Below are 9,712 nucleotides of genomic sequence, written 5' to 3'. Positions count from 1 at the left end.
CCCTATTCTAGCGCAGTTACCTTCTTTCTCGAAACGAAATTGATAAGAGAAGTAACAATTCATTAAATTTTCTTTGTATAGTACAATTCATATCAAAGTATACATGAAATTCTTCTTTACATTGTACAAATAAGAATTCGAGATCAGTGGCTTTCGTAGGTACCGGTACTAAAAAAGTTTAAGTTAAGAACTAATGATTTAAACAGCTATTTACTTATTTCTATTGAAGATATCTCTTCTTCAAAATGAAACTACATTAACAAATTGTTACTTTTGTGGGCTACCCCGTAGCCTCATGGGTACAGAGCTCGACTTTGGCGCCTCTGGTTTCAGGTTCAAACCGTACTGGGAGTCCTCGGATTCAAACCGATAGTGATTTGGATGTTACTTTAAGCTATAGGTCCCATGTCTACATAGCCTCCCTGCTGAAGAGGGACGCTAATCTCCCCAATGCACCCTGTTTTAAGTCAAAGATCAAATTTCAAATTTATAAAGCATTATACATATTATCATCCAATAAGGTTCAATTTTTAATTGAAAATTCTGTTTTTCCTATAAGTGCAACTACTACCTCCGTTTAGTCCGCTACATTTTTTGTTTACATACCAGAAGATTGCAAGGTATTCTTTTACAAAATAGTAACTTTGGATGATTAGGCTTACGTCTGATGATCTGCATGAACATTTGATTCTGGCACCAAAGATTGGCAACAATTATTAAATTATTTTAATAAAGTATCTAATAATTCATCCCCGAGAAAGATTAAGTGAATCGAACTTATTTTTAGTTTAAAGATATATTAAAAGTATTACTTATCTATTCCAAGTTATTTAACAAATAGTCAAGTTGCTGATACACTACAATTCTCATTCTTCAAGTCAACTTCGGTGCATCTTCAGAAACCAGCATCGATCAACTTTCAATTACAACCATCACAACAAGAGTAAACACAATTCAGAAAAGGAAACTTTTCTTACTCCGTTATCACGTGACATAAAACGTAGTCAAAATTCCCCCCCCCCTCTCTCTCTCCATGTCCAATATACACAAAACAAATCCATACACCTGTGTGATGATTAGAGCGAAGCAGTAGCGACCCCCTGTTAAGGGATGCTGTCTTTTCAATCTCTTGCATATTGACCGAAAGCCAATGACTCACAGCAAAAGGATGTTTTCAGTTGCAAATTCCAAGAAGGACATGAAGAAGTAAACTCTTCGTCCAAAGATTAAAGTAAAACTATGTTGTTTCCGAACACAAATGCATGTTTGCCGATAGAATAACCATAAATTATGTTTCTCCTGCAGCGAGGGTCGTTTGCACATGAAGCATTAAAAAAAAAAGTCTCACGCTCAAAGAAATATTAGCAATTCAAAGAAGCGTAGCGCATAAATAGGCCAATACTTCAAATGAGGATAATAAAAGTAAATTTTAATTTAGCACTCTAAAGTACATTTGGAAATACAATTTCTTCCAACATTTCTGTCAGTGTTCGAATTAAACTTTCGAACGAGAGGGGGATGCTTATGTATTCTTGCTGTAAATGTAGAAGGCAAAAATTTATCCCAGAAATGGATATGTTACGTTACTTCTGTGATACGAGCCGGACATACATTTTTACCGAAGGGGAATTTCCCCGGCATCCCACGTTAATTCGAACTATGACTTTAGTTAGGGGGCTGCAAAAAATTTAGGGGGGGCTGAGCCCGCCCTAGCCCCCCCTTGGCTACGGGCCTGCCTGGGACCCTACATTAGATAAATGCTTATCCAATGAGAGTCTACGTATATGGAAACTTATTGTATATGTAACAGAAAGTATCTAATTAAAAGTAAATCTGTATTAGTTGAGTCCGCTACATATGTATTTACCTTGGGTTCTTAAGTAACTAAGTTTTGAATTACAGATACTTTATATATGTAAAAACACATGATCGTTGAAGCTGCATGAACTCCTATTATTACTACAACTATTGCTACTCCCACTACTACTATTACTACTACTATTAGTACTACTGCTATTGCTACTACTACTACCGACTACTAGTATTACCACTGTCACCGTCACTAGTGCCACTAGTGTTCTACCAGTACTACCATTGCTACTACTACTACTACCCCCTACTACTAGTACTACTACTATTGCTACTCCTACTACTACTATTACTACTACTACTACTACCGACTACTAGTATTGCCATCACTACTGCTACTAATACTCTATCAGCACTACTACTGCTACTACTAGTACCACCTCTACTACTACTACTACTACTACAAGTATTACCATCACTACTGCTATTAGTATTCTATCAGCACTACCACTGCTACTACCACTACTACTACTACTACTACTACTACCTTTACTACTATTACAGACTAGTATTACCACTGTTAGCCACTCTGTTATTAGTATTCTACCACTACTATTACTATTACTAATACCACCACTACTACTACTACCGACTACTAGTATTACCACTGTCACCGCCATTAGTGCCACTAATACTCTATTAGTACTATCATTGGTACTACTACTACTACTCCTATTGGTTGTATGTAAACTATCGAGTATTGGCTACTGCTTGTTGCTTTGCGGTTATTTCTTTTGTTCCGCTTGTAATCTAACCTTCTTTTTTTATTACCATGTAAACTTTTGCATGTATGCCTCTTTTTTTCTTTCTTCTTTTGCCTGTATGCCCTTTTCTAACCAAAGTTTCTTTTCTTTGTGTTTCTCTTTAACTATTTTTTACCTATTTGCTCTATGTGGAATGCTATTAGATTTCTATTTTACCTTTTGTACTATTTGTACCTATTTTTATTTTACTCTTTCCTTGATCGGCTTCTAAATTCCCCGTTTCTTTCGTTGGTTTATCTCTATTGAATATTTCTCTTTTTTTCTCATGTATGTCTATCTCTTTTTATAGAATAATATGAAGTAGATAAAAAACTAAGTAAAGTTCCTTTAACAAGCCATCTCTTACAGTTTAGTATCTTCTCTTGCTTGAGTCTGACGCCTTTTTATGTAACCTGTCCTAACCTAAGCTATTCCAATTTATTGTGTGCTACCCTAATTTTGATGACCTTCCAATTAAATTTTACATAAATTACGTCCTGATTCGCTCTTTCTTTGGTCTTCCCTACTATGCTTTTGCTAACATATTCTTGCTTCTGTTTGATTAACCCACCCACCTTTACTTGTTATGTAATATATCTGTCCTTCATTGACTCCATGGTATGGATCGCTAAATATTTTCTTTCTGTTTGTTGTACTACATGATTTCCTCTTTTACTTTGCTGCCGGTACTTTTATTCCTGCTGTTATTGTACTTTCTAATGTGAACTAAATTTAATTTATTGTATTTGTGCTTTGCCTCATTAGTCAATTACCAATGACCTACAATACTTAACAAACGCCAATACGGTCATGATCTGAATAATTTGTTTTGAATTATTTTAAACTTTTAAGATCTTGTCTGCAGCTAAGCTTTGACTAACTCTATGGTCTATGGAACCCGGAGGTTCACAGAAGCTCTCCACTGACTTTTATTCTTGCATCAATTTTTACTTTGTATTCCAATCTCTGGGAGATCCATCTTAATATTTTCCTTCCAGCTGCGCCTAGGACTTCCTAATGGTTGTTTTCCGACTAGTTTTCCAGTCAAGAGTTTGAAAGCGTTCTTTCATTTTAGCAACATGATTTGCCCGCCTAGACTTGACGATCTTAACAATGTTGGGTAAATCATATAAATTATGTAGTTCCTCGTTATGAAGTTTCCGCCATTTTCCATTTCCGTTTTTCTTAGGACTGAATATTCGTTTTAGGATCTTGTTTTCAAATACTTTTTAGTTTATGTTCTTACCTCAGAGTAAGTGACCATCTTTTGCAGCCATACAAAACAACAACTAAGCTTTAAATGTTTTCTAAATTAATTGACTTAAGCTTATGTTCTGCTTTTACTTGCTAACTAATTAGTTCGTTAGTTTTTAATTAATGCTAAACCAGTATGGTACTTTTAACTATTGCATACTCAAGTTTGTTCCTATCCTGAACTAACTTTAAGCTATTTGAAAAGTTTTTTGCCTCCCTGTTTGCTATTATATGTCTGTTACCAATTCTATTATTAGATGTCTCTTAGAATTTTCCAATTGTGCTCCTCTTTGTAGATGATTTTAAGAGTGGTGTATGGGTTCCTTATTGTGCTAGCATTATATATTTCTTAAAATGGTTGCTTGGTATTCTATTGTGTTTAGTATTTTCCTTGCTTGTTTTTCTGTTATTTGCTACTAGCACTACTAGTAGAATTTCTTAACCTGCTTGAGTATTATTCTATTGTGTTTACTATTTTTTCTTGCTTGGCTTCTACTGCTATTTACTATTATTAGCACTACTACTGGTATTTTTCAAGATGTTTGTCTGTTATTCTATTATAACTTCTTTAATCTAACCCAAAACTATTTGACATTAGCTATCATATGTCTTTTATCTTTCTGTATATAGCAGAAGCTTTCTGTTTGTGTATAATCCAAATTTGTTATGTTTTGTCATTTGTCTTTATGCATGTTTTCTTCTTATGCCTGCCTTTGTTTTCTTCTTTGTATTGTTTTTGTATTCTGTTTTCGTAGACGTTTTTTTTATAAATTTTTCCTTTAGGTTTCTCGTAACTTATCAAAACTCCATTGACATCACATGTATACCTTTTCTCGCCACCTATTCCTAGTGTCTTAGTACTGATATTTGAAAATTTAATTTAATTCTAACAGAACCAAATGATTTATAAATATTTCAGAAATATATATCTTTAGATACACTCAATATCATGTTCTTCTATCTTATATAAGGCATACCATATAGTATACTAACATCCAATATAGATATAGATATAGATATATCTGTATTGTAAATATAGATATATATCGATAGATAGATATAGTTATAGATAGATATAGATAGATATAGATATAGATATATCTCTAATGTAAATATAAATATATATATCGATAGATAGATATACTTATATATATATATAGCTATATATAGATATATAGATATAGATATACATAGATATAGATATAGATATATCTCTAATGTAAATATAGATATATAGTTATAGATAGATATAGATATATATAGATATAGATATAGTTATAGATATAGATATATCTCTAATGTAAATATCGATATATAGTTAGGTATAAGGTTTTATACTACAGCATATGTTCTAACACATGTTATGTTATATTTTTAGGTTACCCTTTTGTGACAATACCATTATTACTGGTGTAGTACTAAAAGTATCGAGAAGTATTAACCAAAAGTACCAGAGGAGCAAGATATTTTCTGCTACCAAAGGTATTTTTATTCCTTTGTACTTAAATAGACCAATTATGTTGCTGCAAGAATATTATTGAAAATAATACGAAATAGTAAAATAAGTTGTTCCGACTAATTTACAAGTTCTCAAATGAAATTTGCTCTTTACAATTTTAAAAAACGAGTTTGTGTAACAGACGAGAGAATAAATAATTAATATTTCGGAATGTAATTCCTCTGAGCTTGCTTAGCAAGCGATCAAATTAAAGTTAACAAAGAGTTTGCACAGCAAAGGATTGAATAAAATGATCACAGCGTAGCTGCTCTAACGAGTTTCCATAGGAATATAAATGTTCGCAGCGTAGCTGCTCTGAGCTTGTGTACCAAGCAATCGGTAAAAGATAAGAAATTTTTTGTAAGTTTTGCAGCGTAGCTGCTCTTACGCCTTTCTATAAGAAAGGAGAATATAAAAATAAGAAGCGAAATAATAAAAAAGATACGAACCAATAAAAATAAGAAATTTTTCTAAGTTCACACTGTAAGTGTTCTGAGCTTGCTTAGCAAGTGATCGGTAAAAGATAAGAAATTTTTTGTAAGTTTTGCAACCTAGCTGCTCTAGCGAGTATGCTTTGGCATACGAACCAATAAAAATAAGAAGCGAAATAATAAAAAAGCAGATACGAACCAATAAAAAATAAGAAATTTTTTCTAAGTTCACAGCGTAGCTGCTCTTACGACTTTCTATAAGAAAGGATAATATAGAAATAAGAAGTGAATCATAAAAAAATGATTAGGAAAATAAATTACAAGTGTTGCTTAGTAATGTTTCATTGTTTCAGGACAAGTAATTGGAGGTAATTAATTGGAGTAAAAGTTGCAGCGGAATTAAGAATTCCAAAGTATCAAAGTTCACAGAAGTAAAGTAAGTATCATTGACAACATTTAATAGTTTGTAAGTTCACAGCGTAGCTGCTCTTAGCTTGTGTACCAAGCAATCGGTAAAAGATAAGAAATTTTTTCTAAGTTCACACCGTAGCTGCTCTGAGCTTGTGTAGCATGCAGATTACTTTAAAAGAATTATTTTGCATCAGTTATTTTTTTTGAAAGCGTGCATTATTTTGTAACATGCAGATTACTTTGAAAGAATTATTTTGCATTACTTATTTCTTTGAGAACATGCATTTGTTTTGCGCAACGTTTTTTTTGTTAACAACTGATACATTTTTTCTTGCATACATTTTTTTCTTTGAATTTTTGTTCATAATATACATGTAAGTTTTTTTCAGCATGCAGTTTTGTTAACACCTCTTAATTTTTTGTAGCATGCAACATAGTTAAAGTTTTGCAAATTAATTTTTACAGTTTAGTAATACACATTTTTAATTTTTTTATAGTGAAATATAATTTCATGTAAAGTAATATTGTCTTTCTTTATTATTACAGCATTCAAGTGTTTCATCCTCAACTCTGAATTTACCCTTTATCATATTTTATTCGACATCTAAGAACATTTAGATAAGGATTTCCGGTCTTTCCAGCGGCGGTAAGTGTTCATATACATTTTTTGTTAAATAGAAATAAAAATATTTGTTATTTACATAAATGAATTAATAAAAACAATATTTTAATCTAATGAAAAATCAAATATAAAGAGTATATAAGAAGATTAATTACACAAAAATAACATAATTATGAAGAATTGAATATTACAATTAACACTTTTATGAACGTGTGCAGAAAAATTTTTTTCAAAATATTTTTTATTTTTCAAAGTTACACTTTTTGTTTTATAATTTGCATTTTTTAATTTTAAAATTGCATCTTTGTTTTTTCAAACTTGTATTTTTAATTTTGAAAATTGTATTTTCATTTTCGTAAATTGAATTTTTTAATTTTGAAAGTTACATATTCGTTTTTAAACTTGCATTTTTTAATTTTGTATAATGTAAATACGTATAACAATTTCAAAGTATCGACACAAGTAAATTAGAAATATGAAAAGTTTCACTAATACAAGACATTCTTCATTTTATCAGTTAGAATATAAATGCCTATCAAAGTAGAAGATACAAATATTATTAAACGTTACTTAATGAAAACTAGCATTACAAGTGAATAATATTTTTAGTAATAAATAAATCATGCGTTACAAAATACATTAAAACAGAATTTAAAATTGTATTATAAAAACTACATTATCAGAGAAATATTTAATGTGTGTATTAGTTTTGTTTACTTATACATTTTATGCTATTTTACAATTTTAATTCGTACGCTTCCTATGAACTGAAACTCTGAACAATCTATGATTCTAATTATTTTATTCGTTCACATGTATAACATGTTCGAACAATATGCGAGTGTACTAAAATAAACTCTGACCAACTTTGTTGGAATCCAATAAATATTTGTGGGAACGTTTAAAAAAATAGTTGTTAAATGTTTCGAAACTTGTTAAAATTTGTGAACTACTAAATAATTTGTTTAAAGTAAATGTGCTTTTTCCTAACCATTCTTCTTTTTTCTTATTTGGTTTCAAGTTTGTTTATTCTCTGCTATTTTTATACTATTGCTATTCTATTAATTTCTTTGTTGTTGTGTTATGTTTTGTTGGTTGGCCTTTAACTTCGATTTGTAATAACTAACTATCCTAATGCACTCTTTTGCTAATCTTTATTGAATAAAACTGCATTAACTATCTTTAAAATCTGGTATTTCTATGCTATCGTTTGTTTAATAATTGGCTTAATTAAATATGGTTTTCCTAACCTATGTGGATTAATTCAGTATATTCTTTAAATTTCTGGTATATTGTTTGTCTGAAAAAGTTCTGATGGTTTGGGTCATAAACTATTCTAAACCTTTTTCTAACCTTGTTTCTTATTTGATTTTTGCTAAACTATTTCTTCTTTGATATGTTTTGTTTACTATGTTATTTTTATTAATTTGTGTTTCTGTTTATTACTACTTGGATTTTTATTGCCAATGTTATTTTGAAATGATTTTTATTCATTGGAATGTTCACATCAGATATGTTCATTTTTTCAAATATGAAAACATTATTGTCCGTGAAAAATAAATATTCGGAAACATTCGGTTAAATTCGGAAATCTTCGAAAATGTCACATGACTTTAAATAATACATGTTTGTAAAATAACATTATTACTTTAGAAAAATATTTTCGTTGATATATGATTAATCAGTCTGTGTACGAGATTACAAACTAAATTATCTGGGTACGAGATTACAAAGTGAACACGATTGGGTACGAGACTTTAAAGTGTATCTGGGTACGAGATTACAAACTAAATGCATTTGGGTACGAGATTACATTTCCGAAAGTATAAATACGGCGCAGCAAGCCGCGGCGAATCAGTATAGAAGACGTTCCTGTTTGTACGTTGTGTGCTGCAATTGCAAAACAGTTAGATAAATATTACAGAATTTTGTCATTTAGTGTTATCGGAAACTGTGAGTGGATTTGCCGATTCTGTAAAGTGAAAAACTTACGGAGTTATAGTTATCAGGATCTGTTGATAAACATTTAATTATATTTTCAATAAACAGTATTTTTATAGGATTGGTATTTTTCGGCAATCTTCGGCAAACTTCGGAAAATTTGGTTGTCCGGAAAACTTCGTGTGGAATTTACAATATTTTCGTGTATATAAGACAGGTAAAATTGAATGGTCAGCCAGTAGTGAAGAATTATTGACATTGTGAAGACGTTCCTGGTTTATACTACGTGGTGCAATTAGCCTGAAGAGAATTTTATTACGGCAAATTGTAAACTGGTGATAGCAGAAACTAGTGAAGGATTTACCGATAAACTTAAAATATATCTTTGGTGAGCTGAAAGAAAAGTTACGGGAAGATTTATTATTATAGTTAACGGCAAATATTAGTGTAATTATCGATAAACTTTCAAGTGTATTGTCGGTAAACTTGAAACTGAATTTGTGATTTACAATTATTGTTGTGCGGTCAGTGAAAAATACTGTAAATTTAACTTGAACATATATTTGATTACAGATGGCACATATTGAATTAATTAGCGAAGCTGAAGAGCTTATTGATTTACTTCATCGGTTTGGATATGCTGCCCCTGAAGTGGTATATTATACCTGGAAGCGTTTGGTAGATACTTATCATTCCAAGGGTGCGCGTGTACCCAGTGAAAAATACTATCAAATGCTAATTGCGTTACTAAAACATTTTGATGGAAGACAGGGTGTAATTTTGGAGGGATGCATATCAGCTGCCGATATTACAGACCTTTATCAGGCAGGATTTTTCCGCAAAGATGATATAAAAAATCAGGCTTGCGAAAAGTTCAAGCAGTTGGTATTGGCTGGTAAAACAGATGGCTTATTTGCTGAAGCTGCTGCTGAACTATTAGGTG

This window comes from Thermobia domestica, chromosome 2, assembly GCF_964235325.1.
Source record: "Thermobia domestica chromosome 2, izTheDome1.hap1.1, whole genome shotgun sequence".
Taxonomy (NCBI): Eukaryota; Metazoa; Arthropoda; class Insecta; order Zygentoma; family Lepismatidae; genus Thermobia; species Thermobia domestica.
The sequence above is the reverse complement of the archived record's forward strand: the minus strand, read 5'-3'. Positions refer to the sequence as shown.